This window comes from Pteropus vampyrus, unplaced genomic scaffold (assembly GCF_000151845.1).
Source record: "Pteropus vampyrus isolate Shadow unplaced genomic scaffold, Pvam_2.0 Scaffold240, whole genome shotgun sequence".
Lineage (NCBI taxonomy): Eukaryota > Metazoa > Chordata > Mammalia > Chiroptera > Pteropodidae > Pteropus > Pteropus vampyrus.
Window position 1 is genome coordinate 559,838 of NW_011889021.1, and position 23,333 is coordinate 583,170.

The window sequence follows — 23,333 nt, forward strand, 5'->3', positions numbered from 1 at the left end:
GGGCGCCCACCAAGCACTTTGCAGACTCGCTTCCACCCCGCGGGCCAGTCCGCGCGGCGGGGCCCGGGCCCGGGGCGGCCGCGTCCAGGGACAGGCCATGCAGTGAAGCCCCCCCACCCCGTACACCTTTGCCCGGAGCCGCGGGCAGCAGCTCTGTGCACCCAGCCGGCCCCGGGTCAGGAGCGGTGCTAAGCAGGGGTGGGGTGGCCCAGCCCGGGGACCGGGAGCCGGGGAAGGAGCCAGGCACCGAGCTGAGGGCGGGGGAAGCGGCGCCGAAGTTTGCCTCGGACTCACCGGGCGCTGCGGCGGCTCCCTTCGCGAGGTAAGTTGGCGCGCGGGGCTGATGCTGGGTGCGAGGGGCGCACGGGGCGCCGGGGGGCGGGGGATCACCGGCGCGTCCCCCTGGCGCGTCCCGCTCGCGCCGCTCTTTCTCTGCGGGCTGTGCTTTGTGTGTGGCGGGCGGGAGGGCAAGCGGAGGGCCGGGGCCGGGCCCCCGCGCCCCCTTCAAGGTGAGCGGCGGGTGCCGCCGCGCGAGTTGCCGGGACGCCAAGTTGGGCCGCGCGCTGCGGAGCCCGCGCGGCAACAGGCGGCCCCAGCCGGCGGCCCTGGAGGCGCCGGGCCGGCCGCGCCGCGCCCCCCGCGCCCCCCTCTCCCGCCCGCACGCGCACACACGCACACACCCTCACATCCTCGGGCCGTTTTCACGTATTTCTCGGAGAAGTCAGAAGTTCGGAGAGAGCGCGGGCGGGGAGAGCCGCCGACACCGCCTCGGTGCTCGAAGCCGGCCCGACCCCCCCACAGAGCCTCCCGGCCGCCCCAGGCGTCGGGGCCCCCCAGGCTGGCCCTGGGTCTGCGTCGAACTGTGCTTCTGGCGGGGTTTCGCTCCTTCTTCTCAAAGATGAAAGAGGGCACGGTCGTCTTTGCTGCTTCTCCAGGACTGTTGCTGCCTCCGCCGCCGCTTCATTGCACATTCAAGTGGAAAATTTTCAGGAGTCAGCAGAAACATTGTGTCCAAAAAAGACTGAGTCGCAGTTACCACCAAACCCTGGAGGAGACTCTCCCTGGAAAACTTCCCTTCGGTAGGAAATACTGGGGGATTTGTTTGTTTATTGGAAGAGAAATGATCCCCAGAAGGGGAGAAAATCAGGGTTCACTTCTAGTCTTTGTTCGTAGCAGCAACACTTGTTTTCAAAAGTCCGGAGGCCCGCTTTAAAGAAAGTTCAACTTGTATGAGTTTCCTTTTTAAAAAACTGTATTTTTTTAAAAACTAAGGCAACATTTTAAATGAGTTGAAACAATAGAGGGCTCACACTTCCCTTATTCTCCTCCCACGAAAAGAAATAAAACCCAGATCATAATTTTCTTTGCTTTTTAATTCTTTTAAAAGATTTATTTAAAGTTGAATGGTGTCACTGTATAAAAATATTTATGAAACAATGAAATACCAGCCACCAGCATTTCTCAGAAGGCTTGTTAACTTCTCAGAAGCAAGTGGCTGCCTGTGATTTGCAGAAATGAAAATTGACCCCAGTAAGTACTGGAAACTTAGAGACAGATGATGTTGCGAGAGCCGGTAATGTAAAAAGGCCGTGTTTTAAAATCAGTGCCTTGGAGGAAGCCCAGGTCCTGGGACAGAAAGGTCTGCAAAACCTATCAGATTTCAAAATAGTGTTGAAAAAATTAAAAATGCTATGGATATTGCAAAAGATCAGAACCCTATCATTTCAGGACAACCACATATTTCTTCCTCGCCACCTTTCACTGTGATTGTTTCTGAAAGTTGAGGTGGTCTGATGGCTTGTGTGGAGCTGGGTGCCTGCAGGTGGTTACCTGAGTCGACACATCTTTTCAGGAAGATGCGATCTCCCTGCATTGTCAGTAGCGAGTGGGCTTCTTTTCTGCAACCTGCTGTGGATCTTGCTTGTGTCTTATTCAACGGGGGGCTTCTCTGCTAGGGTACTCTGAGGCAGGCAGTGGCTGGAGAACAGAACTAAGGCTGTGCCCAGTGATTGGTTCATCCTTTCACTGCTGGGTTTTGTGCCCTTCTGTAAATAATAGCAGGATCTTTGGGCCCAAACACATCTGAATGCTTATAAGGTCAAGACTTAGATTTTACTTTGGTTATAATCTTTTCTCTTTAGGAGGAAATAGTAGCACTGGTTACAAAGTGACTCAAGAAATGGATTAGTTGAACCTTTGTCAACAGCGAGGTTTTGAATTGTTGATTATTTTTTGGGGGAAAGGCTTATTTTTCTAATTTCACTATTTCCATAAATGGTCACAGATATTTTTGTTTAGCATTTCTTTGTACGCGCAACTGTGTTGAACTCTCAGGTTTCAGGTTTTAAACAGAGTTTACAATTCTTTTATTTGTTGTTGGTATAAAAATGAACTGATAAGCTGTATCCTTTACTGGTTCTTGCTGATGGTACAAAAGTGCCAATGTAGACCATTTTATTTTTACTTAAATGATAAGTATTATTTGATCCGCAGTTTTAGGGGAATATTAGAATACCTTTTCTTTCTTTCTTTCTTTCTTTTTTTTTTTTTACAAGTTTGAAACAAACCCGGTGTGACACTTTGCCTTGACAGTAAGAGTATAAAAATAGTATAGGAAAGAATCTTTGTTTGGAGTCCTCCTCTGTGTGATCTTTTATAAAGTAACAAATAGAACTCAATTCAGAGAATATGACTGAGAGATTATTAGAGTTTTTATCCCCCCCAAAAAAACATAAACCAGGACTCACCATGGCATATATTTAATGAAATTTAAAGAGAGTGGGCAACTTAGCTTAGTTTGAGCCAGATTGAAATGAATTTCTCACTGAGAGGCGCTTCCTTGCATTGTGGTACAGTGTGTGTCTGGGCCCCAGCAGCAAACTAATTACACATAAGGAAGGGTTGAGGAGTGTACAGCCTGGGGAAAGTCAGCTTCCTCCTTTCTTTCCCTCTTCTTCTCTATCCCTCTTTTGCTTTCTACAGCAACAATTATATATTCATACACTCACTTTGGGGACTGACATCCCTTTTCTTTAGAAAAAGGACAAACAAGTCATAAGGAAAAACAGTGTTCTGTTTTTTTGCTGCTTGAGCTTTAGTCATTTATAAACAATTCTGAATTTTGCTGGCTCTGACAATGCAGAACAGCAAATATAAGAGAGCGTTTCTTACTGGGAAAAATTGGGGAGAATATATCTATCATCTGTGTGTAGATCATATTTGTCACATTTTTAGTAGAAGAGCATGTAACAGGAACAGTCGGAATGTAGATCCCAAATGTTAGATAGGCTTTTGAAGAAATGAGCTGTGCCATTAACAATATTTTAAGGTTCCTTGCTTCAGAAATGGATTGTTATCTCATACATGGTAGTTGTACAAGAGCCTGCACATCTGTGGGATTACTCCTCTCTAATCTCATGTGCTATTGCTATTATGTGTTAATTGTGAGCATGATGATACTGCCTGCACATGAAAATTGTGCTTTTTCTCTCAGAAGGTTGGTGCAAATAACTGCATGTATGATCTAGTGTACGTAGAACAACCACGTTCACATACAGATAGTACGTAGATAACACTTCTAAGCTTGTACTTTAGGCACTTTGTCTTGTTTCCAGTAAAGAGATTGCAAAAGAATCAAAAAAAATATTGCTGAGTGAAAGCTGTGCTTAGAGGTTGGATCTGTTCAGTGATAAAACTTTGGGGGCCTGTTTTCTCCAAAGACTGAAGAATGCTGGCAAGAACAAGTGTCCAGCTTTCTCTGTAGAACCACAGGGAAATCAGAGACCACCTTTCTGTTGATAAATGCGGGTATTACAGCTTTCCCTTTAGAGTTCAGTGATTGGAACAGTAGAGTGCTAGTGTCCTACTTCTGAACTCGGCAAGAAAAGTATATTGTAAGCTTTTTGCCCTTTGACAAACTTAGGCTTTGCTGCAAAGCTATTGAAGACTGACTGAAGGCTGGAAAAATCTTTTATAGCTGCACAGTGTTTTTTCTTATTTTATCTGTAGAAGCCACAGACTACCCTGTGGTATTTAATTTAGATCTCAAACCATGTTTGAACAATACATGTGATGTATTTTATTCTTTCATATTCACAAAATTGATAATATCAAGTAATGTTCATCTTAAGCATTTAATGTTTCAGAGTTCGGCTTTTTGACAAATACTAGGTTAGACCCTCTTGTGTTGCAATTTACTAGATACTTATGAAATCAGGGAGGTTCAGGGCCTTCCCTATTCTGGGATGGTTTTTGGAACGCTAGAATATTTGGATCTAAATAAAAGCTGTGAACTATTGAGAGTCCGTAGTCTGTAACGTACTCTTCACAAGCTTTCTTGACCATATCCTATATTTGAACTCACAGTTGAAATTCAGCCATTTCTTCAGATACATTTGGGCTTTGTAGTGGTGCAGAATAAGAGAATTTCGATGTATGTATTTTTATTTTAGTCAAAGCAAATGAGATGCCCAGAAGGGTGGATTTTCAGGATGGTGTTTCTTACAGGGTGGCTCACTCACAGCTCTTAAGTTCTCCTTTTGTCCACTGTTTTTTGGCATGGTTGGAAGGATTCTCAAAAAAATAGTTTCCATAGTCTGGGAGTTCTGGCTAACTGTGAAACCATTGGTTTCTCTTCTGATTGGATGGGGAGTGGGGGGCAGATGTCTTAAGAGGCTGTCTTTTCTACTTTTGTGGCAGGCCAAGGGAAGGCTCTATGCTGGTCGTGTTATGAGTCTCCACTCCCCCGCCCCCGCCTCAGTATTTACTATCCTGATGCAATGCTTTCTGCCTTTTTTTCACATTAGTTTTAAGGCTCTGTCCTAGAATTTCATTTGCAGTTTTGGTTTAAAGGACAGAGCCCAGCATTGGAAAATGGGTTTAAAAGAAAAAGCCAGCTTATCGAAGAACAATTTAAGCCACTGTTGTCTCCACTGGGAAATTCTGGTTGCTTTTAGGCATCTGACAGGTTTAGCTGTATGTGTAAAGTGACTGAAACACTACTGACTGGGAATACACAACAATGACGAGTGCTGTTGTTTTTACTGATATATAAACTGAAAAACTGCTGCTAATGGTGGGAAATGTTAATTATGTGAGAACATATTGAACTTATATTCTCTGGCATGAACTTTAAAAAAAAATATGCATGAACTGCGCTGCTTTTTTATAGGCACAGCTTTCTAATTATCATAATTCAGTTCAGCTCCGCTCTTGGATGGAGTTCAAGTGCAATCTCGATTTAACTTGAAAGGAGATTTTTCTTTTTACACCGAGAATGTTTAAGAAAATTTGAAAAGTTCATCCAAGAATGCTTTCCGTTTAGGTGTGGGTAATTTGGGGGGATGAAATGAGTGCCTTTATGTAATAGTTAACTAGATCTGAATATTAAGAAAAAGACTTATTTTTTTTTGTGCTTTGCACCTATGCAAACCTGTTTCTTGTGCATTTTTGCATAACCAGGTGTTATGTGTTGCCGAGTTCTCTTTGAAAACTGGAGTCCTTTCCCTAATATTATAGTAAACTTTAAAACAATGAATTATTATCATCAATGACATCTGCAAAGATAGGAACCTTTTTAGAGAAAGTAGAAAGAAAAAAATTTAGAAATCTTATGAATTCATTTGACAAAAATCACCATTAATCTTTTATACCAACCAAGCCTTTAGAAGGTGATCTCCTTATCTGGTCATCTTTACACTTTGACTTGATGGCATTTTGTGAAGGGAGTTATCTTTGACAGCATTCATTCCAGTGTCCAATGTCCTTTAAATTTCCTGTGACCTTAGTTAGTGTCTTTACAAAGAAAAAAAGTTAATGAAGCCCAGGCGCCAAATCCTCTGTGGAATCAGTTTTAATTGAAAGAAAGAACAACTTCAGCTGGACCTTCCGACTTTCGTCTGGTCTGACTTCTACTGCTAGAATGCAAAGGGAGCCTGCGGAAACCAAATGACTTCATTTGCTCTGGCACTTCAGAGCCGAATTCACTTCCATGGTGGTGAAATAAAAGGAGCCAAGTGTTTTAAATAGCCACTCCCCAAGGCCTGCCCGCCCGAGTGTTTTGAGAAAAGCGCATTGTCTGCTTGCAGCTCTAGCTGGGAGCCTGGCTTGCCCTCCCCCACCAAGCAGCTCCAGTTCTGGAGTTGACATCTGGTTTTCTCTCTGTTCACCTGATGTATATACCGTACATGTGCACACATGCGGTGTGCACGCATGTATCCTGCAGTAATGTGTATTTTCGACCATTGAATGTCTGTGTGTTTCTAGTCCCTGGTGGGATAGGGGGAGGCACAAAGCTAATAGCACAAAATAAAATGTAAACACAGTAGCTGTCCTGCATGCCGCTGCTGCTGGGTTTCTGTCCGATGGTGCTTTCTGGGTAGGCGTGCCTATTGTTGTGGCAGCAACAGGCGGCAGAAGTTGGGGCACCATATGGCGGATGTGGGCCTCAGATAAGCTGTCTGGTAATTTAGCTTATCAATAGCATTTTGATATGCTTCATTTTCAGATCACCCATCACTGTGGCTGGGGGTGTCTTGGGGGCTAACTGAGTCCGAAACCATTGAAACCATTGTGAGCAACGCTTCCTTTGGTGGAATCTCTTTCAACCCTTTCTCCCTCGGTGCCTTTTCATCTGAAAGCCTTTGGAAGACAATGGTGGTTGTCGTTAGAAAGAGCCCCGTCAGCTGAAGGAAAGGTCAGCCCCCAGTCCCCAGCCCCACCTTGAAATCTGGGACACTTAGAAGACCTTGTCAGGTATTTTTATTGATAGGAAAACAGAAAAATAAAGCTACTTAATAGCATTTCATACTGACAGAGCCAAGAAATTCCCATAATTCAAAATTTGCTTTTGTTTTAAATACTGGCCAGATAGGGCTGATACTGTTTTTATCTTGATAAAAGGTTTCTAGTTGTTGTATGTTAAAAATATCTCCCTAATTTCCTTTCACTTTTGAGTTTTACCTTAATCATAAAATGTAAAAATGATTATCATCTATATAACTGGATATAAGAGCAGGTGTTATCTCTGGTTTGGAGGCAAGAAGCAGCTTCCTTCATGACTAGGAATTGTAAAGAGGGAAATGCTTCTAGAACACCTCTGTTCAGATAGATGTCAGGTGAAGATGAAGCAAAAATAAAATCTCTTTCACTATGAATTGGGGTGGGGCACAGGGATGACTATATGCCCTTCTATGCCCGAGAAGCAATAAAAGGAGCAGAACCACCTTTTCCGTATTTGACACTCATCTGTTACCCCTTGGGAGTGTAGCAGTTGTTTCCAGAGATGTGTGTTAGGCTTGCTGGCAAGCGGTTTAAGAACTAATTCTTGCCTGACTGCTTACAGAGGTAGTTTTACTTTTTGAGTAGTGGGAATGGTCCTGACGGTATCCCTTGATGTTGCAGAGGGAGGGGATAGAAAGGGTGATCTTGACGGCATCTCAGAGATGAGCCCGCTGCTGATAAACCATACGCAGCTTTTCATTCTTTCCTTTCTTCTCTCTTCCCTCCACTTGGAGCATCCTGAAATACAGATGCTCCCGGTTTTGCATAGAACTGCTACTTGTCCCTGGCCATGTAAACATTTACAAGTGCTGCCATGTGCCAGGGATTTGGTGATCAGGTTGTCAGTGAATGGTGATCAGTAAAATGCTCTGGTGAAATTTACAAGGAGGAAAACAGGCATGTAAAGAGATCATCGCAATCCAGTGGGAAAATTGTGTATCCCTTATTTCATGAGTTCCAAGATACAAACTTTTTCCATATTTGAACATGTCCTACAATCATGGCTGACCAGGCCATGGTCATGACTCATGATGTGATTGCATACACTCATCAAAGTCTGTTGAACAAATGCAGAATGCTCTTGATGTCACCAGTGCTCTTGTCACAGAGGGCAATATGATAGTGTGTGGAAAGCATGGGTATTGATCTGTCTGAGAAGTTGTTTTAGGTCTGTCTTACCCAGTTTATTTTGCTTATACTTTACTCTTTATGTATACACAAGATTGACATGATTAAAAAGTTTCAGTATGCATAAAATGATTTCTAAGTGAGAAGCATTCTGGGATGGTTTGTTTTGCAACAGCGTTTCTTAGAAAATCATTCTGCATCTTCCAGTCAGTGTCCTAGAGTTGATGAAACATGTATGGATCTATATCCAGGAAGATCTGGGAGGTTATACTTTATTGATGGGTTGCTTTGAGGGAGTGAGTTGGGAAGGTGGGAAGGGCTTTCATTTTTTTACACATTTGTATTTTTAGAAGCGTGAATTTCCTTACGTAATATCAGAATAAAGGGAAAAAAACTCAGTAGGGTAAGTGTTCATGACATTTCCAAAAAGATTTGTCTCCCAGTGATAGGGACCGAGGAAAGATTTGCAGTGCACATGATTTTGAAGTTGGGTCTTGAAGGGAAAGGTTTTGTTTGTTTGTTTCCAGATGCCATTTTAGGAGTAGAGTGGGGCTAAGTTGTTAACAAAAACCTCTCTGAAATACTCTCCAAAGTAATGAACTCAAACCTCAAATAATGATACAGAAGCTTTATTGCCAGTCATGAGCTGGTATAGATGTGACACTTGGCTGCGAGCAATTAATAGAAAGGAGAAAAAGGAAGGGAGAGAAGAGAGAACTGGTTGACATGAGGAGTGGGAAGTGTACTGATTCAGTTTTGGAAAAAGACTAACAATGTAGGATTATAGGAGGTTTGGAGTTAGACATACGTTAGTTGGACTCTTGTCTCAGCCACTTACTAGTTTTATGGTTTTGGACAAATCACCTCTCTGAGCCTTGGTGTCCCCATCTGGCAATGTGAATAGAATGCCTCTTGTATAACTTACACTTAGTAAGTGCTCAGTAAATAGCAACTTTGAATGTTATCTTGCATACCAGGTCTTCACAGATTTCCTGCCAGGTCAGCCTGGACAGGGACTCTTGAGGAACACCCAGGGCTAGGGCAGAGTTACTTGGAAGAACCGGACTTCTGGTCTCAGGCAAATGGATTAAAATCCAGGAGAGGCTGGGGCATCCCATCAAATCCTGGACCATAATTGCTTTGAACCACATTTCCCCTGTCCATAAAGTGGAGGAAATCCATCAGTAAATACATCATATTTGAGGTCATTCTTTGCCAAATGGTCGTATGAATTAAATGGAAGTGCTTCTAAAAGTGGGTAGCATGGTGCTCCTTCATCTGCCCAAAAGGAAACCTCTTCCATAGGTCCTTGTTTGGAAGACATACTCTACACTTTGGGATGGGTTCTAAAAATTCTTCTCTAAGGTGGTTGTAAGGAACTCTTCATAGAGAAACTGTGCTTAGGGCCCTGGGCCTGCTGACAACACCACTGAGGAATAGTTGCTGGTGTTCTGAGGGCATTAAACTTCAGGTGGGAAAGAGAGAATAAGAGGCAGAGAGGAACAACTCCCTAACTTGGCTGCCTCCCTTGCACTTCTTAATACCTGTTTAGGGCAGGCTGCTTAACTTTGAAGAGTTGTGGTAAAGCTTCCTTAAGAGCTAACTAGCTCAGTGTGTTATAGCTGCAGGTGTGACTGCTGTTAAAACCCAGATTATTCTGTTCCTCCAAGAACACTCCAAGCTCAGGAATTAAGTCTTTGCCTTTCTTATCAGATTTCTTTCTCTGGATCTTAAATATAATTTAAATAATAATTAACAGTCATTTTGAATAGTAGCCCATCCCTTTACCAGTGTATTTGCATATTTGAGAAGATGTTAAACTGAGATGAGTGTCTACTTGGGTTAGTACCCAGGTACTTCCTGAATAAGTGTGTTGAATTATTTCTCACAGTTAGTGGGTAGAGAGACCTGATTTTTCAGTCAGTTGCCCTAAGCTGGCCCTGCTCTGCTCAGGTCCCCAGCTACACTTCAGTGTGTGTCTACATCCCCTTGTTTTCAGACCTGGGCCACTCCCAGTGACTGGTATGAGCAATTAAGATTGCCTTGTGTGAGCCTGAGCTGGGGACCACCTGCATTTTATTGACACCTTGTATTGTTTCTTAACCTGGGTATGTAGAACTGTGTGTTGATTAATGTGGTTTCACAGTCTTTAAGTTAAAAATTAAAGTTAAAAATTGTTGAGAGATGAGTAAACTCGTTGAGAATAGGGACTTTTAGAGGCAGCCAAATGAGTTGAAGAGGGGAGAAAGATAGATTTAAAACAGGGATATACAACCTTGTGAATCTACTAAAAGCCACTGAATTACATACAGCATGTCTTCAAATACCGTTTTGTTCAGCATTGTTTCGTTATAACGTTGAGATGCCTTAGGAACTTAACTCTTATTTATATCAATTAGCCTGTGGTAAAATTGGTTTTGTTATGTTGGTTTGCTTAAAGTTGCAGAACCTATCTATGACGTTAAGTGAGGACTTACTGGACTCTAAAAGGGTGAATTAGTATGGTATGTGCATTATATCTCATAGAAAAAAAATAATAAGACACCGAATCTAGTTATCACACTGAACGTCGGGCGTGCTCACCCTTGTACCCCCAGCACTCCTCACACGGCATGTACATTTGTTTTGCTGGTCAAGTGATTAAGCTTGATCTTCAGAGCCGTGGCCTAGTAAGTAGTTCACGCTTCTAGTTTGCTGCTGTTAGTGAGGGGCCTAAATGAATCTGATGGAAGTATCTAAAATGGGAGATTTTTTACTTTATAAAGAATGATTTCAACGATGTGCAGTGACTCACTTCTTAATGATAAATGTTGACCGTGCTAACTGCCCACATGGCTTATACTTTAAACAGTCCAAGAACTAAATCATAAAGGATAAACTAGGAGATCATGAGGAAGAGAGACCCAGAAGGCACAGGAGGTCACAGTCAAGTATTGAATCTGATTTGTAAATTGATTTAAGATGGGGGAAAAAAACAAACAAGCCCAGAGTCAGGTTAATTTATACCCCATGTTTTAGGCTCTGCTCTGCCCAGTGTTTTCCTAATTTCAACTTGGTCTTTCTAGTTCCTGTGTCTTCTCACCAGATGCTGACTGTCTTCCTCACAATAACTGTTTGTGAGAGTTTTTAACCATTCGTATTTTCTAAAGGGTTGTTCTTTGCCGTTCCTCGTGGCTAAGTAACTGCTTGCCTGGAACAGGCCTGGCTTATGCTTCTTGTCTTGGTGTAATCCTTAATAATTAGCACCCTTTGCTACTCTCAAAATGTCCGGGTTTGGATGGTAAACTACATGATCATTCTTCTAATAGGAAACTGTCGAGGAAGCTGGCCGACTCCCTTTAAGCAGAATGGAGAGAAAATCCAGGCAGGAGTCTTTTGTGGTGCCCTGGTGTTGAGCTCAAGACAGTATTATTCTTGAAAGTGTGTCCCAAGCTGTTCTGAGACCAGAGCTACAATAGAGGGGGATTTCAGGGAGCCACGTGTCCTATAAACCTGTGCTTGTTTCAACCAAATCGTTTCAAACCCTCTGCCATTCTGAAGATCAATTCCTAATGTATTAAAAAAATTTTTTTCTCGTCATTCATAAGGATGATTCAGCATTGGTTCATTTCCTTTTTTGACTAGCTAAGTTTAATTTAGGAAGAAGTTTTTCCCAGTGGAATTCTGAAAGGTTTGTTAACTGTGAAATTTGGGGATTTTAGAACCTGTGGTTTCAGTATGCTTGACAGTCTTTGGTTTCAAACTTGCTTATATCTGTGATTTTTTGCGAGAGTGTGTAATGATGTCCTATGATGTACCTCAATTTATAAGGCAGGGAAAATGGAGTGGAATTTTAGGAATTTAAGAAATTTTAGGACTTTGCCTAAAACCAAAAGTAATTATAGTGATACTGCTCAATTCTTTTGGTTCTTTTGGATCACTGTTTATTGAGTTCCTTTCTCATGTGCTTTAGGCAGTAACTTGGGCAGGTGTTCAGTCCACTGTATTATCTTTCAGGTCTCCCTGAAACAGTGGCATCTGGGCTTTGCTATCGAGAGCTCAGAAAACTGTTTCCTTTTGGGGGCAGTTCATTGGGAGAAGGCATTCGAAGGACCTCCAGGGGCTGGGATCTGGGTCCCTCTAGCTGTGTGGAAGGAAAGCTTGGTTGGACAGCCCCTGCTATTGGTCTCCCTGTGACCTTGGGCAAGTTACTTGAAAAATCTCTGCATTCCCTTTCTGGGAAGATAATACTGGGCCACCTGCCTCTCTATTCTGTTTTTTAGCTGAGCTTTAGATTAAAGAGATAAAATGTGAAAGCCTTAGGCAGAAAGGTCCTGGAGAATTGTTTTATTATCTGAGTCATCCCATCCACAACCCCACACTCCCCTCCCAAAGCCAGGTTTTGTGGAGGAGGGAACAGTTCTGCTGACTTCACTCCATAACTCTTCTTTTAGTTGCACTAATTCCTGAGGCCACTCTGGGTGAATTTGGATAAGGAAAGAAGGCTGATAGGCCAGGTTCTGTCTTAAGCCCATTCTTCAACATTACCTTATTTAAACCTAAGACCTCCATTTGTTGTTGAAGAAAGTGAAGCTCAGAGAAGTTTAGTCATCTGCCCAAGGTCACTCAGCTAGTATGACAGGGCCAAAATTCTTAGGTCTGTGTGACTCTACACCTATCAGGCTAACAAAAGACTGCATATAAAGTCACCTGTCAGATTTTATTGTGGCATATGAATGAATTTAAGGTAGAGTAACATTGTAGCAAAGGTAGGAGTCCCCTTACTTGGAATATGTGCCCAGAAAAGGCAAAGTACAGAATACTTTGTTTTGTGTTCATGGTGGCCCATTTTACTCTATCTTCAAAACAAACAAGTGGCTAAGGCCCTAAAAATGCTGGGTGTGACCTAATCAAGCCTTTCCTAAGGGAATTTTCCCACCTTAGTCATTTGTCTTCTTGAAAGGGGGCAAGATTCACCCCTCCCCTTTGGTTTCAGTCCTCAAGGACTAGAGACTTGGTAGTACTCCTCACCTTTCAGATCGGTTACCCTAGCCATTGAAAATAAGAGAGAAGGTTGCTATTGGAGCCTGGGTTGATCCAAACTGGTGTGTGTGTGTGTGTGTGTGTGTGTGTGTGTTTTGGAAACTTGGAACTGGACCTGCCAGTTTATCTGGTTTTTCTCTGGAATGTGCTCTGTTGGCAGGCTGTCAGAATAAGTTAGCCCCCTCTATCACCCTGAAGGCTTGGATATGGAAATGGCCTCATGCTGGGGGTAGGGTTTAGGCAGATGACCTTGACTTCACTCCTTGATAGTGGGAGTGCTTTGGAAACCTGGGAGATGAGGTGATTTTTCTCCCCTCTCCATCTAGGTGACTAGCTGGAAAATAGTTCTAGGCTGTGATATGTGATGGGTGGTGGCAGGGGAGGAGGGGAGAAGGGAGTTATATTAATCGTGCCGCTTAGAGCCCTTAATAATCAGGCCTCTGAAAAAGACATTAGATAAGGGGCTTTGAAATGGAGTTGCTACCTATCTTGCACATCTTAGTTGGTTTTTAGTGTGTTGGGGGGGGTGGACTGGTTGATACCGTCTTTTCCTCCTGTTCACCTAGTTCTGGTGACTCTGGTCTAAAAGGTGTTGGGGTCACTCATGGACAATTTCTGAAACTTGTGCTCTTATCTTCCCCTCCTTCCCAGGACTTATCCCTTTCATAGAGTCTTTCCTACCGCCTTTCTGGTACTTCTGCTTTGAAGTCAGACCCTGGTTCTGCTCCTAGTTCTGCTTATTGGCTGAGATATTGGGTAAAGTATTTAATCTTTTGGGTCTCCATTTCCTTATCTGAAAAATGAAGAAAATAATAATACTTCCTCAGAGTGAGTTTAAAGTGAAATATGAAATATGGTGAATCGTCCACAGTGGGCTTTTCCGTTGCCCCCTCCCCCCAACCCATTCTGAAGTTTCCTGCTTCCTCTGCCCTCCCGTTCTCCATCCAAGTTTCTGAGGGTTTGTCCCAACTAGAATGGACTAGTCTGACAGGAGCTCATTTATTTGCTTTTCCATCTTCCTCCTCTGGGTTTAGTTTTAAGCTTTTCCCAGCTTCCCCTGTTGCTGGATTTCCTGCTCTGTTGTTTTTCTCTCTTCGGACAATTTCTCTTTTGCTTTTATATTTTTACACACACACACACACACACACACACACACACACACACACTCACACACACACACACACATTTGCATGCACACCCCCCTTCCACTTTTCTTGCTTTCTCTTCTGCTGTTACCACTTTGAGATTTTAGAGACCCTGTCCTGCACTTCCCTAGGTTTTACCAAGAGTGGTACTCAGAAAAGCACCACTTCTTGATTCTGCTTTGTTTAACATTAGAGAGCATTGACTTTTCGATTTTGGAGTTACCAGCCCTCTTAAAAGTTGTTACTGTTTTGAGAAGATATAACTTATTTAGATTCTCATCATGCCTATGGACTTACGGAATCACACACATTTCATACACTTGTCTGTCCTTGATAACCTCTTTAATCTTTCTGAACCCCGGTTTCTTTACCTGTAAAATGGACATAGTAGTTCCTTCCTTATGGATTATAGCAAGAGTTAACTGAGGATTAGCACAGTGCCTGGCAGAGAAGTGTCCCATAAATGTTAGCTGCTGATTGTAATTATGATTGTGATTACCATCCCCCAGTAGCCATGAATTTGAGTGCCAAGTACCTCTTCCCATAGCATCTTTCTTTCTGAAGGAGGGGACAGGAACAGTGTCTATTTTTTTAATTTTAAGTTTTCAAAATTTTTATTATGGCAAATTTAGTACAGTAGAGGACCGCCTGTGGACCACCATCACTTATCAGCAGTCAGTAAGTTATGGCCATTCTTGTTTCTTATAAACCGCTGCCTCATCTCCCACTAGATTATTTTGAAGCAATCCCAGATGTCATATCGTTCCATCTGTAAATTTTTCGTTCATGTTTTAAAAAATATGATTCTTTTTAAGAAACACCAAGAACAAGATCATATGAACATTTTAATAATAATTCCTCAATATTAAATATTTCATCACTGTTCAGATTTCCTTCATTGTCTCATGAATGTTTGCCACAGTTGGTTTGTTCAAATCAGGTCCCAAACAAGATCAACAGGTTGTATTTGGTTAGTATGTTTCTTAAAACTCTTTAAAGATCTCTCCTCCCTCTTTTTTTTTTTTTTTTACTTCTTACAGTTGATTTGTTATAAAAGCCTCATTGTTTCTCTTGTAGACTTTTCCTCATTTTGGATTTTGCAATTTCATCTCATAGTCCTGTTTATCATGTTCTACTGTCCTCTGTATTTCCTATAAATGGGAATTTAAATTTAGGAGCTTGATCTGATTGAGGTTTATTTATTTATTTTTGTTTATTTTATTTTACTTTATTTTTTTTGACAGGAATATTTCATAATGAGTATTCTGCCAGGAGGCCCAGAATATGCAGTTGTCTCTGTTATGATAATTAGCAGACATTGATTTATGATCGCTATACATATCTATTATTTCATATGGGCTTTGTAAACTGGTTATATTCTGGTCCTCTCATTTCTACATTTATTAACTAGCATACTCTTATAAAGACTTTTTCTCATCAATTATTTGGTTAACCTGGTGTATAGTTTATATAGGAAAATCAGGTTTCTTGGTTTTTTTGTTTGTTTTTGTTCTAGTATCATTATATAATCATATTTTAAATGCTTGGATGCTTTTGAATTCCTTGTAGTTTCTATTCTTATTAATGCTAAAATTGTACCATCTTTGGCCAATGGGAGTTTCTTTAGTTGACTCCTATGTCCTTTTGATGTGACCTTATTATTTTTTGATAGCTTTCTTGCTGTTCAGTCTCTTTTTGTATATTCTTGAACTTAAAATGAACCATTTCTTCAGAGTTTTTGGTTCCTTTTAGTGGGAAATGGTATTTCCAAGCTGCAAGGTGGGTGCTTTTTTTTCTTTCCCACTTCTTCAGAAATGGATCTCACCTACCGTGTCAACTTCTTGGTCCATGGTTAAAAACAAAACAAAACAAACAAAAAACTTTCCTTGCACACTTTGGCTTCTTCAGCTCTCATTTGCCACTTGAATGCATGTGCTTTTCATCTTGTCCTTTTCTCTCTTAAGAAAGAGGCCAAACTGAAGAATTCCCCATGGACAGTTCATGGTTTGACTCTCATCTTGAAGGCCAAAGCTCATATTAATTTAGACTTCGCAGAAGACTTAGATATTGCCTTCGGTCATGTCTGCCAGATAGTTTGTTCTACCCCTTGTTTAAATAACCAGAAGGTGAGAAATTCCTTATTACCTCTCTGAACCATTCAGACTGCAAACTGTGGTTTGATGATATTGTTGGGTCATTTACATACATCTGCTTGAATAAATACTTGTTGAATAAAGTTTTCTACCTTCCTCTCCTGAAGTATTTAAAATGGAATATATTTAATATTCTAGTCATTTAAAGAATTTATCACTAAAACATTATTTTTATTAGCTAAAAAAATTTAAAGCTTTTTTAGTTTTAGGCAGATTTATGCAATGGAGTCTTAGACAGAACACATATCGTGCTGTTGTGGGTATACCTAGTAAGCCTATATGTCTAAAATAAATGTTTTCTGTTTAACAAGTCTGCTATTAGACTTATTTTTAGTAATTCCTATCTTTGCTTTTTGGAAATTGTTTTATACCCATGTTGGTATATCACAGCACATGCACTTAGGGAAAAAAATAAGTAAATAAATGTAAAACAAACAAAACAAACAAAGAAGCCCCTCATTTTAAAGAGAAGCTATCATGCTTTCTACGGTGGTTCCATTCAGGCCTGGAGTTTCAGCTTTAGTAATACTTTTTGTTTTGTTGGTGAAACAAAGCCTTATGCGTTCACAGTCCAGCCAACACAGTCTCACAGCAGAATGAGTGAATAGGCCTGAAATTATCATCATTTGTGACATCCCTGAGAAATTAATCAGTGTCCTGGCCTGTGAAATTTGTATACTCATTTAGACATGCCACCCCCCTCCCCCAACCCCTGTTTTATTTTTTTTTAAAGGCAGTTAACTTCATTTAATGGTTCCTCTGTATTAAGGAAAGTACAGCATTGTAGGAGTTTATTCCCTTCCCTTCAGGGGCACAGAGACGGGGTGAGGAGCCTGTAATTCACAAGCTGGCTGTGCCCCGAGGTAAACTTGGTTTCACAAAGGGAATTTTCATTGTGGTCCTGTGGCTCCCTAACATAGTAGAGGCTTCAGGAGGCAAGTGGTAAAAGCTACCGAAGAAAAAGCTGGACTGGAGCCACTGACGTCATGTCAGTAAATCTGTTGGAGGAGCCCAGCCGAGCAGCGCCTGCCAACCAGCCTCTGCACTTTGGCCTTGCCTGGTCAACTGTTCTTACTGCTTTATCCCGCCCCCCCACCCCCAAGCAGCCTACGTTTTTGTTTTCTTTCCCCCCTTTCCCTCTGTGCCACTGGGCTTGTTTTGAAACCTGTAAACACTTTGAAAGCCGCCCCTGAAACTCGGCCTGTTCTTAATGTCCTTTATTGGGGCGGGGGCAGGGAAAACCCAAGGATTGGAGGGTGAGGGAGGATTGAAAACTTTCCCCTAGTGGGACTTCTTGATGACGAATGATTCTATGGGGACATCACGGGGAGCAACCAGGGGTGCCAGCTCCAGACTCTGTACTTTTAGAAAGCTTTGGTCTTCAGTACTGGGGGTGTGTGTGTGTGTGTGTGTGTGTGTGGTGTGTTTGTATTCTTGTGCGTGAGGGCGTGTGTGTGTGTGTGGTGGGGAAAGAGGAATTGTCCAATGATGAGTGGAAATACCGAATTGCAGTCTTCTGTAGAGGATGATTTAAGGGAATGAGTTCCACTGTGAGTCCTTATTGCCCATTACTCTTTGGTCAGTTAACCCTGAATTCTTCCTGATTTGCAACTGTAACAGTTAAATCTGGGGCTACCTGCTTCTTTACATCTTGGATACTTAGAGTCACAACCTCAGATGCGCCTGAATTAAAATATTGCTATGCTAAATCTATTTTTACATCTAAGGGAATGACATCTAAAAATAAACCTTATCCCACCTGTTATCCACTTTTGGGAAGTTTGGACGCTGTCAAGTCACAGCCCACAGATAAGGCTTTTGATAGTAGCTTCACATGTGATGGTCACAGTCCACCTTTCGTGCCCTTGGCGTGATTTTTTAATTGTTTCATTAACTGTTGTCCTCTGGTTTATTTTGCTGTGAATATTCGTTTGCAAATAAGAGTGAAGCATACATTCAGATTGGTTATGAGGTTCCTGAGTCTTCAGGTCAGCAACATATTAAAAGCAGTATCTTATCCATGAATCATTAGATGAGTCAGTTCCTGAAACCACTACAAGCCTCATAGTTCTTGGCTACAAGCAAAAGCAGGAAATCCAGGCTTCAATAACTTCCTTTCCCAGTCCTGGCTATAGTTGCATTGGTGGTTAGGTTCTGCTGCCGCATTTATAAGCTAGGAAGATGTATGTCTGAGGAACAAAGGCACTCGAGTCAGTTTACTGAAACTGGTTATAATTTGTGGTCTTGATCTGAATGTCAGGCTGCACTGGCATACCCTGCTCTGCTGTGCAGCCCTGCAGAGCTCGGCCAGGGAAGGTGGCAAGCTGGGTCTGCTGAAATGCCCCAAAAAACACGTGGCAACGTTTCAGGGAGCTTTAGTGTTTCATTGAAGCCTAAAACTTGTGGGCATGCAAGCTGACATTAGGCAGAGAGCTCTGGAGTCCATATGTATAGCTGAAGTGTCAACTCCCTTTGTTTTGTTCACCCAGTTGAGAGAGAGAAGGAGGGAGGGAACACATGTGTGTGCTAGCCACCAAACTCGGGCCTGTCTCTTGCCTTTCTTTGCAATTTACTTCCGAAAACACGGGGTCTTTTTTGAGGGGTTCCTTTTGCAGTGTTTTGGGCCAGTCTTATTGACTTCGAAATCAATTTTATAGCTATTTTATTAAATATTTTTAAAGGAGAGAAACATTAAGTGATTGTCTCCCAGGGCAATGGGTCTGCTGCAACTTGTATTTCATTCTTCTCTTTAATGAGCAGCCTCTATTTGTCTGAGTTCCTAAGTTGGAGCAGACGTAGTTTGGTGTCTCTACCTGTGTGCGGTTGATGCCTGCTGCTGCTTTATGCTTTGCTTGTGAATTTATGGACTTTTTCGATCTTGAAAAAAATTAAAATCGAGTGCGATGCCTTTTCATTTATCAACTCTTCTGTTCTTTTCTATGCTAATTGGTGTTGGCTAGCTGTGGGATTTGAGAAAATGGGACTGAAACTAGACTTTTTTTTTTCCACTATAGGTTTATGTAGAATCATTGGAAGTTCTGATAGAAATCTAAAAATAGAATGGTAGACAAACCTTGTGGGATGACCAGGAAAAAGAAAGAAAAAGAAATGAAATGATGAGCAGTCATATGGCGATGCTGTCTTTTATATTAAGCTTGTTTCCAATTCATAGCCAGCAGTTGCTCAGAAAGGTCAAATTCTATTTCAGCCTTTGTAAAAGACAAAATAAAAGCAAATGCAAAAGTTTGCCTGCCTTTTTAACGAAGCATGGCTGATTCAGATCACAGCCAGGATGGTGAGTGCCACTTTGTTCGTTCTTGTCATTTGTATTTCATGTTTGGGTAATTCTCTGGTGAACTTCAGTCTAGGCTAAAAGATTCTAAGCAGCCTTTGAGAAAGTTGGGCTCATTCGATTTTAGAAGTTTGACTGAGAGTTACAATATCTGACTTTGGTTTTCCAGACGTCAGGCTTGTACCAAAAAACCCCTTAGTTCTAGGTGAGTTTGTTAGGAAATCATTGAAAATATATTCCTCTTATTAATGTGTGAAGAGTTACTGTCTAAACTAAGAAGAGTTGTTTCCTTTTGTCATGGGAGATACACACGGTTATTTTTGTCCTGCATTGATCTGAGAGTTAACTTCTTTTTAATGCAGATTTTAGGCTGGGAGTACAGACCAAATCCTGAATGCTTACAGTCTCTAGACCAAGTCGTGCAGGGCCAGGGATTGATTCATCAATTAAAATCAATGTAAATGGATTTGTAAGCCTCCTTTAACAGATATCTTATTAGCAACCACACAAAGCAGCCCATGATCTGTGAGAAAGGTGTGTTGCCCTAGGTGAAGGAGACCCCAACTGATAGATTCTTTGGGGCCACTCTATGAAAAACTCAGTGGCTTTTATAAGGAAGGAACCTTGCTTAACCTTTACACTGAACAGATTCTTCCAGTGGAAAATTATTTTTCATGTGTCTGCCCAGAAAATTTTAGTTCTGTGTATCTCCACCATGGCTGCATCTCTCCCAGACCTTTGCATTCATGATCTCAAGGACATTTTCGTGAATTGGCCAGGTTCTGCATGTTTCCAGGCAAATGGAGGAACCAGAAATAAAATCCTATTTGATAGCAGCAAAATGCTTTTTTTCTCCAACTGAAGCAACCAACAAGCAAGCTACAAAGAAGACATTTATTTGTTGTTTGAGTATCTAGCTGTATAGCTGTGCTTTCTTGGAATGAAGAAGTCAAGATGGTACGTTTGGAAAACCTTGTGGCTTTAGCAAAGGTCAGACTTCATTAAGCTGTCATTTATAAGCTGTCATTGTTAATTTTTTGTAACTGTGCCTCTATAGTTAGGCCAGCTCACCCACCTTCTCTCTGATGTTTGGATTAAAGGGGGACATCTGACCCCCAGCTGACTTAAACTCTGTCTCCTGAAGATTTTGGGATTGAGACACCAATCCTAGTTTGTCTCTGATGCTCACACTAGGGAAAAGCTAACTGGAGAGTAGATATTTGACCCATGGGTACAGAGAAGTTTGGGCTAAAATGGCTTCACAGAGAGAAAAGAACAAAGCTGTTGTGCAGAGGACATGATGAGAGACCTTGGGAATAGTCTCATTTCCTGATGATTTTCCATTTTCTGGTTTCCATTTCCCATGAGAGCTGGCTGTAGTTCCTAATTCAGGGTCTTCTGATAGACTCCTTGGCCTTATAATGAACTCGTGTTCCCCTGCCTCCCCCCGCGCCCCCCCACACACTTAGGTTATTGGGAGTGGATTTCTTTTAACTGAAACCAAATTGTTTCTGGCCAGCTAGTGTGCTAGGAAGTATGCCCTGTGTGGTGTTCTGGAGAGGCCCCACTCACCAAAGACCGCTAGCTCAGTACCGTAGCCCCTGGCATCTGCTTGGTCTGCATGCAGGGCTACTGTCCTGCACCCTGTTCTCCAGTATGGATTCAATCCAAGAGAGCATCACATGGATGTTTAGCTAACTGGGCAGTAACAACAAGGGTTACCCCTTAACCTGTGTCTCAGACTGTAATCTTTCAAGGCCTGACAGGCCTTTCAGTTGCCTGGGGTGCCTTGTGGATTTAGGTTATGTGGTGCTTGGTTCCAAAGTGGCAGGTGAAGAATTTTCCCAGTCATACCCTGGGGTACTGAGGAGTTCTGGTTGGCTGAGCACCTGGAAAGAATGAAGCCAGGTGTGTCATTTGACCTGAGTGTCCTTCCTGGTGGCCCCACTCCTCACTTCTTCTCCTTCCATCTCTGAGCAACGTGGAAGGCCCTCAGTGGCCCTGGGCAGAGACTTCCCAGTGATAAATCCATGTGTATGTTCTGCTGTGCTTCAAGCTTCCTCTGTTAGGGAATCTGCCAAATTAGTGGATTTTATTAGCAAATGGGTTAAATATCAAAGGCGTCTCTTGAAGGCACCAATAAGATGTGTGCCTGTGGGAATGATGTTGAAAACAAAGTGCCTACTTCCTCCACTATTCCCCAAATTGGAGGGGTCAGGGAGTGTGGTGGTGTAAATGAGCAGGGAGGAAAATTTAGGTGAGACTTAACATTTAGAAATAACAGTAGAAGTTGTTTAAGAGGATAGAATTTGTTCTGGAAAGCGCTTACCATTACTTGAGCAGATGTAATTCAGTATTTGTTTGTTGGTGTCTTTTACAAATTTGAGACCTTTTTTCTTTAGGGTTGATATGAAATTTTATGTTCTACCTGTTATGTTCATAAAGTTTAGTTTGCATATTTAGAAAGTGGAAACTGGAGAATTTTTTTTTTCTTTAAATTGAGAAGGGATGGGAAAAATGGACAATGTGGAAAGTTATTGGGATGTGGATGTGAGGGGTTCAGACTTACATAAGTGTGTTCTTAGACATTGCATATCAAGTAAAAAATAATGTTTCTGGGATGCTTTACAGCTTACATAGTTCTTTCAATAGGTTGACTTGTTTATTTCGTACAACTTGGTTTTTGTAAATGAGGAAGTGGAGTCTAAGAGATTAGGAGACTTGCTTAGGATCACATAGCCAGTCTAGTAGTGGTTAAACAGTGACCCAGCCAGTGAGCCGTCATGGGATGCCAGTTGACCATGCTGCTGGCTCTCCTTTGCTGTGCTCACTCCCTTTTGTCAGCCTTTGTTGTGGGAGGAGACTTTGTTAGGAAAAGGCTGCAGACAGGTGGAGTGGGGATGGGAGGGAGGGCAGGTGGGGTCTGGAGATGGGAAAGGAATGGTTTAACTGCCAGTTCAGACAGGTCTCTCTGTAGTACTCAGAGCACAGAAAGAGCAGGAAGGTCTCGGATGATCTCGTCCACTGGATTTCAAACCAGGCTGAATATCTTTGTCACCCAGGGAGGGCTTTTTTTTTTTTTTTCTCCTTAAATACTGATTCCTACTGCTTACCCTGAATCTAAATCAGAATGGCCAAAGGTGAAGCTTGGGTGAGTGTTGTGAAACCTTCCCAGGTGATTCTCAGGAAGTATCTGAGTCTTACGCAGTTCTAGCCACACGTCTCTTTAACTAGAAAACTTCTATAAAATCTAGTCACATGACATCTCCCCAGAGCGTGTTAGAAATACAGAATCTGAGACTCCCCCCAACCCGCACTCCATGCCTGCTGAACTAGAATCTTCATTTTAACAAGATTTCCAGGTGAATAGTGTGCATATTACAAATTGAGAAGCACTGCTAATATCTTAGGGAAACTTCAGGTCACTGTGGGTGGAATAATCACACATATTCTTTCTAGGTTTGTCATCGACCTTTTGACTTTCCTTGCTGTTTATATAACTTTTCCAGCAGAAATTAATTTTAAATCAGATTTATCAACTATTCCTTTATGGCTTCTAGGTTTTTCTTTTGCACACACACAAAAAAGACTATCTTAATCTGAAATTATTGGATAAAAGTCTTCTACCTAAAAAGAAATGAAGTCATAACATACTTCACACAGTTGAATGTGTCTAGAATTTATCTGGTATGGTATAAAGAGTAAGGTAGGGATCCAGACATTTTTACTTAATGTTTGGCTTGTCTCAACTATTCATTGAATCTTTTGTCTGTGGATCCATACATTCAGTTCATATATGTTTTACTATCAACC

At 41.9% G+C, this 23,333-nt stretch overlaps 1 protein-coding gene across 8 annotated transcripts in view; it reads left to right on the forward strand.

The window, feature by feature from the left end:
- The first annotated feature begins 6 nt into the window (after nt 1-6).
- TEAD1 (TEA domain transcription factor 1) overlaps nt 7-23,333 on the forward strand; it is a 268,691-nt gene continuing 245,364 nt past the window's right edge. For 6 of the 8 annotated variants that reach the window (XM_023519913.1, XM_023519915.1, XM_023519917.1 and 3 more), the window contains exon 1: nt 7-322. The gene's annotated coding sequence lies outside the window, so the exon portion shown is untranslated. Of the gene's footprint in view, nt 323-935; nt 1,080-23,333 lie in introns of all 8 variants that reach the window. The other 2 variants (XM_023519914.1, XM_011374159.2) reach the window with 2 other exon arrangements.